A 15,865-nucleotide genomic window follows, 5' to 3' on the forward strand; every position below is an offset into this window, starting at 1 on the left:
TGGCAAGGTTCTTAATGGCTTTCCTATTTGCCATGTAATTCAGTATTGTTTAAAAAAAATCTCCAAATCTGTTGTCTTTTGTCAGAGTTCAGGTCTATCATAGCTGGAGATTATAACCATTCTCAAATATAAAGTTATACAAATGCAACAAACAAATGACATTTTACAAAGTTTATCATAGGGTATTGCATATTTTGTATTTATAAAGGCCTGTCCCTACCTAAGACAACTAGAAAAAAAATGAAAAACAGAAAAGCAAGAGAGTTACAAATTTCCCCTCTCGAAGGGAAAGTCTAGTCCCAGTTGAGCTCCCAGAGTGCATAGAGCTCTCTCTTCGCAGATTAGAGAATCAGTATTGACTGGAAGCTCTCCCCTCACCTTTAGGTGAGAAACCAAATTGTCCTGGGTAAAAAAATCCTCCTTGGATTTCTCTAGCACATAGAGCAATTTATGATTTCCTTAACAAATTCCCTGTCATTGAATGGGACAACCTACGTAGAGGTCTAGACAAAAACCTCTCCTGGGATTCCTGTATCACAAAGGACCATAGTGTGCCAGAGCAAGCTTGAACTGGCTCTTCACAACTGATTATTACATTTTTTTTCCTTTTTCTTTCTTTCTTTTTTTTTTTTTTTTGGTTAGGCAGTGGGGTTAAGTGACTTGCCCAGGGTCACACAACTAGTAAGTGTAGTAAGTGTTATGTGTCTAAGGCTGGATTTGAACTCAAGTCCTCCTGAATCCAGGGCCAGTGCTCTATCCACTGTACCACCTAGCTGCCCTGATTATTACATTTTTAGTGTGAGTATTTACACCTCAAAAATTGGCAAACATTATAAATCAGGTCATGATTTAGTTTTGATGGTTATCTACACTTGTGATAGTGATGGAGAAAATGTTGATAATGGAGATTAAATTTAAGGCGTGTCATCAGTACATTATTTAAACGGAGCAATCTGTTAAACATGTACCAGTATACACTTGCATGGGGCACCCTATTTTCTCCAATGATTCCATGCAAAATTTCATAAAGCATTCTGAATGGAGGTATGAATTCACCTAATAATGGAATAAGCGATCTAGTGTTTTTAAAGAATGTAAAAATAAAAAACTGGAATAAGGGGTATGTCCATCAATTGGTAAATGGCCCAATAAACTATACATAATGGAGGATGATTTTCCCATAAGAAATAACAAAAGGTACAGTTTCAAAGAAACTTAGGAAAAATTGCATCAACTGATGCAGAATGAAATGAATGGAACTAGGAGAACAATTTATACAGCAACAACAATGTTTTAAAGAAAAACAACTTTGAAAGACTCAAGAAATTTAAACAATGCAATGACCAATCATGAATCCTACGGACTTATAAGAAAGTATGCTAACCACCTCCTGGCAGGTGAATGCAAGGTGCAGAATGGGATATCCATTTTTGCATATGACAAATGTAGGTGTTTTTTTTCCTACCAAGCAAATTTGTTATAAAAGTTTGAGTTTTCTTTTTTTCATTTGAGAGTGAATGATTCAAGGGGTGGAGGGAGAGATCTAGCTATAGGGTTGCCAAAAAAAAAAAAAAGAAAGAAAAGGGTATCATTGAAGCAATTTTTTTTAATGCAAAGAAGAGAACTGAAGATACCAGAAAAACAGATAGGCAGGATAGCTTTGAAAGGAATGCATTGAATTTATGGTGTATTTTTAAAAACAAGCTGTACATAAAGGAGACATGTTTCATAACAATCTGATTTTTCTTTTCTACTTTGTATATGAATTGTTCATATGTGCACATTTTTTTTCCTTTGAATTCAAAATAAGATTTAATTTTTAAAACAAATGCAAACAAGATCAGATGATACTTAAATACTTGGGTTTCCAAAAAGGAAGCAAGCACATTAAGTTGATTTGAATAAGATCCTGGAGAGGGTCTTCAGGGTAACAATTCATAGGCTAGGGGGGCTGAGGTACCCTCTCCCACTAAAGTGCATGTGCTTTGAATTCACATTCAGGTTTAGTCCTGGAGAAGCCCAGTATGTAAGAAGGGAATCAGACTTTTCTTCCTTTCTCTGGCTCAGTATCCCTCACTCCCCAAAGTAGATCTATAGGGATAATTCCTTAAATAAAGCTTAGGTTTGGCCCATATCTAGTGTCTCCTCAAAAGAGATGAATAGAATCCCTTCTAGAAAGGTTTTCAACATACAAAGGAGATCAGATATAGGACTGATATTAATTTCCTTTACAAAAAATGCTTAAAACACAAAAGACTCATAAGTGTATAGAGAGAAACACTTAAAGCATGAAAAAGTAGCTGATGGTTCCTATTATATTTTCATGGAAGGTTGATACTTCAACCAATAAAACATGAAGTATTTTGTGGGACTGTTGAATAGGCATTTCAATTTCAATTCAGCTCTGCACTGTCCTTACTTTAGGTCTATATCTTATGTCAATCCAGGGCAAAGGTAGGGTTCATTCTCTTAATGCTGGTCATCTTCTCCTTTAAAAAAGGTATTGTTGAAAATGCTAGTCATCGGACCTCTAGATGACTTTGGACTTCTCAAGTCTACAAAATAGCTGCCAAGACTGGAAGCATTCATCTCAGAGTTATTATTTAGTCACCTGTGCTCAGGAAAAGAAACACACACAAAAAAAGAGGAAGCCAGAGACTTGAGGTCTAGTCTCAGACTCACTTAAACAAACATATAATCGTGCTGCTATGTGCAAGCAGCTGCTATAATTACCCAGGGAGGAGGTGAAGAAGAAATCTCCCCAACCCCTGTGAAGTCCAAGGAAAAGCTGTCAGAGACTCAAGCCACACATTAAGAGAGGAAAAGGAAAATGAGAGAAGTTTTCTTTAAAGTCTACTGAGTGGAGGAGTAGATCCTAGATGGCAGAGTAGAGGCAGAAACTCACCTGAACTCTCCCAAATTTCCCTCCAAACAACTTTAAAATAACTCCTTCAGTTGAATTCTGGAGTAGCAGAGCCAACAAGAGATCTAGGTGAAATAATTTTCCAGTTCAAGAAAACTTAGGTCAGCAGGAAAGGTCTGTCACATGGGAGTGTTGATTGGGGCCTGAAAGCAGTACAGGCTGCTCAGTGGCAACATCAACAGAAGGCCTTTTAGGAAGCTATGACAGTGGCAGTGGCTGCTTTAGGAGCTCTCAGCCCACAGATAGTAAGGGGGTCAGAAAACTGGTCAGAAAGAGATTAAAGGAGACCCTTTGCTGGTGCTGGGTTTGGGACCCTATTGCATTGTCCATGCAGAGCTCTGGGTCACAGTTCCAGGGCAAAGAAAAGTACCAGTGTTTGTGGCCAAAAGGGAGTAGGAGCCCTGGTCTCAATTCCAAGGCAGAAAGGAGCACTTAAGCTTGTGGCTGAAAGAGAATAGGATACCTGGTCACAGTTCCAGAGCCAAGAGGAGTGCTAGCACTTGTGGTTACAAAAAAATAAGGTTCCTTCTGGGGTAAAGACCAGAGCACAGGCCAGAAGTGCAGTGACCCCACTTTTCCTTATATCATTCCATCTTGGAAGCATCAAAAATTTACAGGCCCCCAGAACTGGCTCTGAATACAGCAGCAAAAAAAACCTGAAGCTTGGTTCAGTGCCCATGCCACCCTGGAAGCAGAGCCCAATTTCATTTTTTTTAAAACTAATTTATTTATTTTTAGTTTTCAACATTCATTCCCCTAAGATTTTGAGTTTTTAATTTTCTCCTTCTCTCTCTCCTCCCCCCTCCCCAAGAAGGCATATAATCTGATATAGGCTCTACTTATATTCATATTAAGCATATTTTCACATTAGTCATGACATATAGAAGAATTAGAACTAATGGGAGGAACTACGAGAAAGAAGAAATAAAACAAAACAATGAAAGAAAAGGAGAGCAAATAGTATGCTTCCATCTGCATTTAGACTCCATAGTTCTTTCTCTGATGTGGACAGCATTTTCTGCCATGAATCTTTTGGAGTTGTCTTAGATCCTTGCATTGCTGAGAAGAGCTAAGTTATCAAAGTCAATCCACACAATGTGACTGTTACTGGGCACAGTGTTCTCCTAGTTCTGCTCGTTTCACTCAGTATCAGTTCATATAAGTCTTTCCAGGTTTTTCTGAAGTCCACCAGTTCATCATTTCTTATGCAGAGCCCAACTTTAACATAAAATTACAAATCAAGAAATAGGCTGTAAAAATGAGCAAACAAACAAAAATAACAATGAAAGAACCTGACCATTAAAAGTTAGTATGGTGACAGGGAAGATCAAGACATAAGCTCAGAAGACAGTGATATCAAAACAGCTACAAACAAAGCCTCAAAGAAAAATATGAACTGGATGTAAACCCAACAACAATTTCTGATAGAGCTCAAAAAGGATTTTTAAAATTAAATTAGCAAGATAGAGAAAAAATTAGGTAAAGAAATGAGAGCAAAGGAAGAAAATTATGAAAAGAAAGTCAAGAGTTTGGTAAAAGAGACGTAAAAATACTGAAGAAAACAACAACTTAAAAAAACAGTATTGGTGAAATAACAAAAGAGGCACAAAAATCTACTGAATAGTAGAACTGCTTAAAAAGCAGAATTGGTCAAATGGAAAAAGAGTTATAAAGGCTCAATGAAGAAAAAAATAATTTTTTAAAAACTAGAGTTGGGCAAGTGAAAGCTAATGACTCCATGAAACATCAAGATACAATAAAACAAAGTCAAAAGAATGAAAAAAATAGAATAAAATAAGAAATATTTCATTGGAAAAACAACTGACATAGAAACTAGATTGAAGAGAGACAATTTAAGGATTACTGTACTACCTGAAAGCCATGATTTAAAAAAGAACCTAGCCATCAGATTTCAAGAAATTATCAAGGAAAACTGCCCTGATATCCTAGCACTAGAGGGTAATATAGAAATCGAAAGAATCCACTGAGCATCTCCTGAAAAAGATACCCAAATGAAAATTCCCCGCAATATGATAGCCAAATTCCAGGGCTCCCACATCAAGGAGAAAATATTGCAAGCAGCCAGAAAGAAACAATTCAAATATCATGGGACAACAACAACAACAACAACAAAATAATCTAATCCTAAAAAATTGAGTAGGTCAAAGGACAAATCATAGAAATAATCAGTAATTTCATTAAAGAGAATGATAACGTATCAAAATTAGTGGGATGCAGCCAAAGCAATATTTAGGGGAAATTTGCATCTCTAAATTCTTACATCAATAAAATAGAGAAAGAGCAGATCAGTGAATTGATCATTCAATTAAAAAAAACTAGAAAAAGAACAAATTAAAAATTCCCAATTACACACCAAATTGGAAATCTTGAAAGATCAAAAGAAAGATCAAAAGAAAGATCAAAAAATTAATAAAATTGAAAGTAAGAAAAGCATTGAACTAATAAATAAAACTGGAAACTGGTTTTGTTAAAAAAAAACAATAAGCTAGAAGTCTTCCCAATAAGATCATGGGTAAAGTGAGGATTCCCATTGTCACCACTATTATTCAATATTGTACTAGAAATGTTAATGATAGCAATAAGAGAAGAAAAGAAAATTCAAGGAATTAGAATAGGCAATGAGGAAACAAAACTATCCCTCTTTGCATATGATATGATGGTATACTCATAAATTCTAGAGAATCAACTAAAAAACAAGTTGAAATAATTAACAATTTCAGCAAAATTGCAGGATATAAAATAAACACATAAATTATCAGCATTTGTATATATTACCATCAAATTCCATCAGGAAGAGATAGAAAGAAAAATTCCATTAAAAATAATTGCAGACCACATAAAATACTTGAGAGTCTACCTGCCAAGACAAACCCAGAAACTACATGAACAGTATCATACTATACTTTCCACACATATAAAGTCAGATCTACACAATGGGAGAAATATTATTTACTCATGGACTGGCTGATCCAATAGAATAAAAATGACAATTCTACCTAAATAAATTTACTTTTTCAGTGCCATGCCAATCAAACTACTAAAAATTATTTCATAGAGCTTGAAAAAATAGTAACAAAATGAATCTGGAAGAAAAAAGGTCTAGAATATCAAGGGAATCAATGAAAAAAATGCGAAGAAAGATAGGCTAGCAGTATCAGATCTCAAGAGGTGTTACAAAGTATTAATCATCAAAACAATTTGGTACTGTCTAATAAAATAGAATGGAGAATCAGTGAAATAGATTAGTTGCACAATACACAGTAGTAAATGACCATGGAAATCTAGAGTTTGATAAAAATCAAATATTGAACCTTTTGGGACAAGAACTCACTATTTGACAAAAATTGCTGGGAAAACTGCAAAGCAGTTTGCAGAAACTAAGTATAGACCAACATCTCACATCTTATGCCAAAATAAAGTCAAAATGAGTATGTTATTTAGACATAAAGGGTGATATCATGAGCAAATTAGGGGAACAGAAATTTTTACCTGTCAGATCTATGTATAAGGGGATAACTTATGACAAAACAATATATAGAGATGATAATGGGAAGTAAAATGGATAATTTTGATTACATTAAATTAAAAAGATTTTGCACAAACAAAACTAACACCATCAAGATTAAAAGGAAAGCAGAAAGCTGGGGAAAATTTTTATAGCAAGTCTTTTTTTCTGATAAAGGCCTTATTTCTCAAATATATAGAGAAATTAGTCAAATTTGTAAAAATATGAGCCATTCCTCAATTGATAAATGGTCAAAAGATATGAACAACAAGAAGAAATCAAAGCTATCTACATCATATGAAAATACTCTAAGTCACTATGTATTAGAGAAATGCAAAGTAAAATAATGCTGAGGTATTACCTCACACCTATCAGATTAGCTAATATGACAGAAAAGAAAAATGACAAATGTTGAAGGGTATATGGAAAAATTGAGACACTAATACATTGTTGGTGGAGTTGTGAACTGACCCAACTATTCTGGAGAGCAATTTGGAATTATGCCCAAAGCACTATAAAACTTTGAATACCCTTTGACCCAGGAATACCTCTAGTACATCTGTTTCCCAAAGAGAAAAAAAAGGAATGTACAAAAATATTTATAGCGGCTCTTTAGTGGTGGCAAAGAATTGGAAATTAAGGGGATGTCCATCAATTGGGAAATGACTAAACAAGTTGTGGTATATGATTGTGATGGACTACTATCAGGCTATAAGAAATGATGAGTAGAATGGTTTCAGAAAAAGGCAGAATGGCTTCAAAAAAACCTGGAAAGATTTATATGGACTCATGCAAAATGAAGTGAGCAGAACCAGGAGAACAGTGTGCACAGTAACAGCAATGTTACACAATGAACAGATGTGAATAACTTAGCTCTTCTCAGTAATACAACGATCCAAGACAATTCAGAAAGACATATAATTAAAAATGCTGTCAACCTACAGAGAGAGCTAATGGTGTCTGAATGAAGATTGAAGCATTCTTCTCTTTTACTTTATTTTTCTTGTTTGTTGTTTTGTTTTGGTTTGTTGTTGTTTTTTTTTGGTTTGCATTTTCTTTTGTGAAAGGGATAATATGGAAATAGATTTTTATGACTTCATATGATTTCATATGTATCATCTATATTAAATTGATTGCCTTCTCAAGGATGAGAGAGAGGGAGAATTTAGAACTCAAAATTAAAACAAGATAATGTTTATTAAAAATGTATAGTTAGCCAAGAAAATAAAATAAGAGAAAGAAAAATAAAGTCTATAGAGTAGACTTTGATCCAGACTGCCACCGTGGTGGTAGAGAGGTAAGGAGAAGACGCACTTGAGGAACCAATCAGAAGCTTTATCTAAAAGCCAAAGCATGTCTCAGAAAAGCGCGTCTAGGGCACAAGCTCAACACTCCATGGGAAACAGCCCAGCCAGAGCACTTTATGTCATTGGAGATGGCCAGTTCTCAGGTATATCCATGCAAGGGCTCCGTGCAATGACCCCTCTTATAGAAGGTTGGAACCAAGTTGTGGTGGACTTTCCATGACAAACAGAAGTCTGTGCCTGATTCTAGTGACAAGAAGTAATCACTGAAGGTTCTTAAGGAGGGAACCAGAGTGGTCAATCTTTAGTTTTTGGAATATCAGTTTGGCCTCTACTTTGAGGATTTATTGGAGAAGGGAAAAACTTAGGGAAACCAATTAAGAGGTTATTGTAATAGTTCAGTGGACAGATGATGTTGGTCTCAAATAGGGTGGTATCCGTCTGAGTGAAGAGAAGGACAAACTTTTGAAGATGGGACTTTCCTCAAAGGGTTTTGTGGGATGTATTCATGGACTCTGTGGGTGATCTGCATCGTTTATTCTTTTTTTTTCCATGGAGAGGCAATAGCTGTGAACTCAGACTAATAGCATAAGTCCCTGGACATTGCTCAGTAGCTGAGCTTCTTTAAGATGTGCCCAATCTTCTCTAAGGATGCACAGAATCTCAGCCTTAAATCCATTTCTTACTGGTTGGCTTCCTATATATATTGATTTCTTATCATAACATTTCCCAGTTTTGAAGTATAAAAAGTTTGAGAATCATAGTTCTAGGTAATTAATAATTTTATTAATCATGCTAACAATAATTAATAAAAGGGTTAGTGGCACTCTCAAATGCCAAAGACCCCTCTTGGAACTCACTCAGTGCTTACATGCCCTTGAAAGAGTGGGTGTTCCAAAGGGTAGAAATCAAGTCTGATTGGTTAAGTAACTGATAGAATGAATATTATAATGAAAGGTGGGCTTATTCTAACGAGGTCTGGAGGGATTGTGACTCTGATTACTCAGTCTTGGTCAAAGAGACTTCTCTATATCCACATCACCCTGTCTAGGATAATCTAGACAAAAGGGAAAATCCACTTTTTCCCAGACCTGAGTAAAACACAATGGTCCAGAATCCATCAATTCGCTTCAAATGAAATTTCTTTATCTTTTGAACAAATCTGAGTTTTCCTCTCATTATTAGCCCTGCACTTCAACGTTCTTGCACAAACTACAGGGATTGATTTCTGAATAAGGAAGTTGAAAAGGGGAAAAACCTTGGTCCTAATTCAGTAATTGGCTATTAATATGAGAGAAATAATCATTTCTCTCACAGTGTAGGCAGCTATGATATCTTCTGTCAAATCTATGATTACCATAAGCTTCAAGGATGGTCATAATTGTGCTTCTTCTTACCCCTACGTGATGATTTTATATGGGTCTTATGACACCACAGTTTAGACTGTCTTCTCTAGCGAAGTAAATTCTTCTGCATCTCTTGCTCATCAAACTCTCTCTGAGCTTCCAAGCTTTTGCTCAAACTTGTCTCTCCATTCTCCACCTAGAATGCCCTTTCCATTTCTTTCTGCTTATCCTTTTTCTCTCCTTTTCTTGAACTGTTTAAAATTCACCTTTCCTTACTATTGTGCTATAAGAAATGATGAACAGGCTGACTTCAGAAAAACCTGGAAAGACTTGTATGGTCTGATTCTGAGTGAAGTGAGCAGAACCAGAAGAGTGTTGCACACAGTAACAGCCACGTTGTGCAATGACTAATATTGATACACTTAGCCCTTCTCAGCAATACAAGGACATAAGACATCTCCAAAGGCCTCATGATGGAAAATGCTATCCACAAAGAAGAAAGAACTGTGCAGTTTGACTGCAGATAGAAGCATACTATTTGCTATATTTTTTCTTCTGTTGTGTTTTGTTTCCTCTTTCTGGTGGTTCCTCCTACTGGTTCTAATTCTTACTTACAACATCACCAATGTGACAATATGTTTAATAGGCATGCATATGTATAGCCTGTATCAGATTGTGAGCCATCTTGGGGAGGGGGTGAGGGAGGGGGAGAAAAAATTTAAAGTGCAAAAGCTTATGGAAGTGCTTGTTGATAATTCAAAATAAATTAATTTTAAAAATTCACCTTTCCTGAAAAGCCTTCCATGATTAATTTACCTAATTTTGAGTACTCCCTTCCTGTGGATCTTTTCAGCATTTACACAGAGTTTGAACTGCATTCATTTGTTGGCATTTTGCTTTGTATGCATTCTTGATGCCTCTCTCCTGTATCCCTAATTCTACTCCATATACTTCATGGCCAGAAAGTTCTTTCTGATGTCTAGCCTAAATCTTTCCTGCTACAGTTCAAGGCATTGCTTTCTATTTTTCAAAACAGCATCTTCCTCACGAAACTACAGAACCAGGTATCTTTGGAGAGGTTTAGAGACTGTGATACCACTTGTTTCTAGGGAGAGCAGTAGTACTTTAATATTTTTATTCAACATTTAATGAGCTTATGTTTGCACTGAAGACATCTAGCACTACCTCTAACACCCACCCACCAGACAGGGCATCTGGGTAAGAACCAGGGAATTACCTTTGGTTTTTAGCTTACAAATAGTCATGATCTCAATTTCTTACTGAGTTTTTTTTTTTAAATCATGTTTAACATTCTTGTTGCCGTAGTGGAAACTTTTGTTCTTTGGAGAGGCCCAGGGTCAGATTCCTCACTAAAATCTGAACAACTTCTAAGGAGATTTCTTTCACCAGGGAGATTGTACCTTTGATCCAACTGTGGTTGGATTCCATGTTTAAGCCTCCTCAGAATCTCAAAACAGAGACATTGAAAACTATATACATTCACTAAAAAGTCTGGAATACTTGAGCAAATCCCTACTTAGGGCTGAGTTGTTCTTGAATCTCAACCTCCACTACCAATTTCTCCCACTCTCAGATGAACACTTAGTTAAAAGGGTTTTTTGGAACGAGATGAAAGTATCTGAATCTGAAGAGTCTTGGAAAAAATACATGTTGCTTCGCTAATGTAGACTCCAGCCCAGGGGTCTCTTTATGGCATTAAAAAGGTCACTAGAGGGGTTATTGCATGTCTTGGTCTATAAAAGGTGGTTCAGTTTGGAGAGCTGGAGATTGAATTACCTTCCTCTGGGTATTATGTAAGTTTGTATTATTTTCAGGGAAAATTAGGATTTGATACATGCAACGAAAAGTGAAATAGTTTGTAAGGAATAAATTGTCCCTTTCTGACCCACCTCCATCAAGGATGTATTCTTGGAGTAATTTTTCCAGCAGTGGTTATAGATGTGGATTGGAGCAGAATTGAATAGACCTAGTTCTTGTTTTTTGCACTGACATTAGCTAACAATGTGATCTTGGACACACTACTTCCCCTCTCGGTGCCTCAGTTTCCTCCTCTGTAAAATGAGAGGGCTAGGACAATCTCTATGGCATAGTGGTTAGAATGTTGGGCTTGGAATCAGAAAGACTCGTCTTCCTGAGTTCAAATCTGGCTTTAGAAACTGACTAGCTATGTGACCCTGGGCAAGTCACTTAACCCTGTTTGCCTCAGTTACCTCATCTGTAAAATAAGTTATAGAGGGACATGGTAAACCACTTCAGTATCTTTTGCCAAGAAAACCCCAAAATGGAGTCATGGAAAGTCAGACATGACTGAAATAAATGAACAACAATAAAAAAGGTCCTTTCCAGATTGAGATGCTGAGATTCAATGACCTTTCCAACTCCCCTAGTGAATGACTGGGATTAGGACTATGAATTGTAGCTGTCTGTGGAACAGAAGTTTTTTCTCCATTTGTGAGTAACTGAACATATGGGGATCTAACCCATAACCTTGGCTTCATTAGCACTGTGATTTAACTAACTGAGCTGACCAGCCCAGACAGAATGTTTAACATACACCAGCTGTGAAAATCACTGTAATTCTTGCCTGACTACTGGTGTTCACCTGCTGGACTTCTTGGACGGGCACAGTCAGGCGTGGAAACTGGTCAAGAAAAGAACACCCATGGGAACTGGAGTCTCGGGGGACTGCAGTGGGCCAGAACAAGAAGTGTTGGAGAAAGGAAATGATGAATAGCCCAGGCAATAGGGAGAAAGGAGTTTGGGGGCAAGAGTGGGAAAACCATGCTCTGCAAGACAACTTTGATAACAAATTTCTTTGTTACCAACTTGTGGGAAGATTTGCTAGATGCTCAGGTCACTGTTATGCCTTCTTCTCTCCTTGTAACACTGATTGAATACTTAAAAATATAACTAACAATATCAGACAGTTTCTCTCCCAGGGCTGGGAAGGGTACAGAGAATGTTAAAACAAAAGGTAAAAATAAAAGTTTATTTTTTAAAGTTTTTTTTAAAATATTGGACATCATAGGCTATATATACATATCTTATGTCCTCAACTAGACTATATATGAGTGTGCATACATACATATGTATTTTATGTAGAAAGTTTTTTGGGGGGAAGAGAAGTGGGGGAAAGGTCCATGTGGCATTCTTCACATCCTTCATAATGCCTAGCATAGCGCTATGTGCAGAGGCGAAGAGCAGACGTTCAAATATTTGCTGATTGCTGATACAGCATAGGGCACCCTAGGTTACTGGACAGAAGCAGGTGAGGAGGCTGTAGGTGTGGCCAAGCATTGCCTCGCACCAGGAGAGCGCCTCAAAATCCTCTACTCTTGTGATGAGTGCAAAAAAAGCTGGGGCTCCCTCTGAGTGTGTCTTTTCTGAGTCTGTTCCTTTTCCCTAGAGAAGGGAGCCTTCTTCCTCCTCTCTCTCCCCACGCCCCCTTGGGGGAGCTGTCTCTTTAAGGAAAGGCAGTAGCTTACATAGTAGCAAGTCAGTCCTGCCTCCCCCGGCTGTTCTAGGTTAGAGCAGGGACATTGGAAGGAGCAAGGAGCGGCCGCTGGAGAGAGTTTGTGTGGGGGGAGCAGGCCTGAGTCCGAGCAGAACATCCTCATGCATCAGTGTCCTCGGAAGGACCCCCCTACCCCACCCCTGATCTGTTGCCCTGAGCTTCCGCCCCCAGGCTCTGGCTCTTGGACACAAGATGGCCATTCTTAAAGACTGAGCTCAGGATCTGTAAAAAGAAACTTGGGAAATAGCTGGATGAACTTGGTAAGTGAAACCCCCAAGTTGCATCCTCCTTCTCCTCTTCCCGGAGTGGAAGATTTCAGATTTTGCCCTTGTTCATCAACCCTGCAGACAGCGGCCTTTTAGTAGAAGGGGGTGTGTGTATGTGTGTTTGTGGGGGGGGGGTGCAGCCAGGCAAATACAAGAGGGGAGCAGAGCTTTCCCAGGGGATTGGAAATTGGGGGACATCGGGAGCAGGGGAGTAATATGATGTTTGCAGCTCCTGATTACCCCGCTAAGAGAGGCTTCCAGCACCAAGACATAGGATTAAGACTCTTCTACGTGCCAGGACGTAGTTCTAAAGTGTATATGCCTGTTGGGGTTGGGGGGTGGGGGTAGGGGTGGAGAATGAAGCACGTAGGGTTTTTTTAAGGGGGTGAAGAGAAGTTAGGAAAGACTGCTTCATGTCTCGTCAGCCTGGGAGAAGAAAATTTGGGCAGTGAGAGTAGTGATTTGAGAAGCTACTGGGGGCTGCATGTATTTTGCTGTCTTGAGGAGTGAGGCTGGAAGGGTGAGCAGCTGAGGAGATTGGAGTTTCAGTCTGCTCAGGGAGTTTGAATGCCAGTTCCTTTCCCAGGGTTTGAGAGGGCAGACAAATCCCCCCCTTCCCGTCCCCCTTCTTGGCCCCCCCCCATTGGTGACTCGCCAGGAAAAGGGAGGTATGGATCATTTGAACCAGGGACCGGTTTAATATGGGCAGTGAACTTAGTAAATTGTGGCCAAGTGGGAGAACTATTTCTAGTGAAGGGCAGTAAAGCATAGATGTCGCTTACTCCCATCTGGGAGCAATTCTTAAGTGTCCTAAGGAGGTTTGAGGAGCTCTCTAATTCCAGGCTGTGGAAACCAGGGAGATGAGATCTGTGAGGAAGATCCCTGGGTCACTGACACACCTGGGAGAATATGATCTCAACCTTTCCTAGACCTCATCATGCTGCTGCTTGGGCATGCTCTCCCACCCCCAACCCCTAAAACACACATGTAGGAGTAACCTGGGGAACAGTTTACCCTGTTTGACTTTTCCATGAGGGAAAAGAGTGCTAGTGACCTCAGCTCTCAGGCTCTCTAATAGCCAGTCATTCTGAGAATGTATTTAGCTGGCTGTGGGAAGGGTGGTTTACCCTGATCTCACCCCGGGGAAGCAATGTCTCCTTTGCTGTTCTTATGGAGTAACAGGGCGCTGTATTTAGAGGGGTAGGTAAAGATGTGATGCATGGGAAAATTAAGGGAAGAACAGGGCAAACTTCTTTTTGAGGCACCCTATCTCCCACTCTTCAGGCATGGGATGTTTCCTGCCTGCGAAGTCTGAATGGAATATTTAGTTTAAGTCAGGGAAGCAGAAGGAACTATGAATCAGGGAATTTAAGTTCCAGTCCCAACTCCTCCCTGACTGTGGATCATTACACCACTTGGTGTGGAATAGTCTGGGCAAAAGTGGGAGTTTGCCCCAGGGAGACTTGGACAGGTCAGGAACAACGGAGGCGGCTTTCCCCCTAATATTAGTGATTCTCTGGTTGCCACTGACCGGTCAGCCTCTCTTTCCAGTCCCAGAAGTCAAGTGGAATGAGCAGCTAGATTATCCCTTGAGCTGAAAACCAAGAAAAACAATATTTATTACAAAGCTTTGAGTTGTCTTGGCTGTGGACACACTACTTGATGCCACTGTACTTAGAGCCAACACTCCTTCCAGATCCCGATTTCTCTCCAGGCCCCACACCCAACCATTCCCCATGCCTGAAAACAGGGTAATGGAGAACTGCTTTGTCATGGGAATAGAGGCGGTAGGAAATTTAATTAATGCCCCAGACATTCATGTTACATGGGTCTTCTGATTTTTGCCTCCTCCCCTTCCTCAATTTGTTCTTCCTTCTCTCTCTTTCTTACTATTACATTGAGTACCTGATATGGGGCAAGGTATGGGCACGGGTAGGGGTGGAAATACCCGTCAAGGGAAATTCCAATGAATGTTGCCTCCAATTCACTGCATCTTTCCTTCTAGGCTCTGAACCCCAGCAGTAGTGATGCCATTCGAGGAAAGTACAACCTTACCATATGTCTGGGTACAAGAGTGTCCTGCAGCTAAATCTATCCCTTGCTTTGTAATCTGAGTCTGCTCCAGTTTCTGCACCACCTGATCGGGTGTCCATGTTTGTTTTGACATCCAGTGTGGTGCATGGGGGGGAGAACAACTACAGTTCCAGATTTCAAAGCAAGAATTTTTTTTACAGCAGCCGCCCAAGGCCAGGCCCCTACCAGCTGCTGTGCTCCCATGTTAGCGTTTTCAGTTAATTAAGAAAACAAACCCCAAATCCCTGACAGAGACAGTTTTCTAAATACTGGACAGAGCAGGTCTGTGTGAGCTTTTACGGGAGCTGTCTTAGGACAGGACAGGCTGATTGGGTATTGAGGCCAAGTCAGTAACTGAAGAGAAGGAACCAAGCCAGTGAAGGAACAAAAGTGGAAAGAGTGTGAACTACAGAGAAGAACAACATAGAATATTTTTGATAGAGAAGTTTCATTGGTAGCCATGGGATGGAATGGGATGGAATGAGATGCCTTCCCTCAGAGAAACCCCAGAGTGATCTTGGCCTTTCTGATAAGCCCTTGACAGAGCTCTAACGGGCTCAGAATATCCCTGTTTGTTCCTTCTTGGGGGAGGGATTTAGGGGTAAAAGTGACCTTTTTAAAAATGAGGAATGTAAAGACAGATAAGCTAGAGCAGAAGAGAGAGAAGAGGGGGAAAAGAAGAAAGAAAAGGAGAAGGAACCATATGAGAGAATGATTTGAAAGCTTTCCCCTTCAGGTCTGAGTTTCCTTTCCAAGAATTAGGTTAGCCCAGGATAAAGGATATAGAATGCAAGTGATCAGTAATGCTTAAGGGAGAGCTTCATGTGAACACTTAGTTAATTGGTATCAGTTTGAGCTTCCAGGAGGGAAGCCCTAATGTCTTTTGATTCAG

At 39.2% G+C, this 15,865-nt stretch overlaps 1 protein-coding gene across 3 annotated transcripts in view; it reads left to right on the forward strand.

Moving 5' to 3' along the window:
- Positions 1–15,865, forward strand: part of LOC114053317 (disheveled-associated activator of morphogenesis 2) — a 158,173-nt gene that overhangs the window by 32,963 nt on the left and 109,345 nt on the right. For 2 of the 3 annotated variants that reach the window (XM_027876261.1, XM_027876263.1), the window contains exon 1: positions 12,628–12,894. The exons of the other annotated variant lie outside the window; for it this stretch is intronic. The gene's annotated coding sequence lies outside the window, so the exon portion shown is untranslated. Of the gene's footprint in view, positions 1–12,627; positions 12,895–15,865 lie in introns of those variants that run through there. 3 annotated transcript variants of the gene reach the window in all.

This window comes from Vombatus ursinus, unplaced genomic scaffold (assembly GCF_900497805.2).
Source record: "Vombatus ursinus unplaced genomic scaffold, bare-nosed wombat genome assembly UNPS02014811.1, whole genome shotgun sequence".
Classification (NCBI taxonomy): domain Eukaryota; kingdom Metazoa; phylum Chordata; class Mammalia; order Diprotodontia; family Vombatidae; genus Vombatus; species Vombatus ursinus.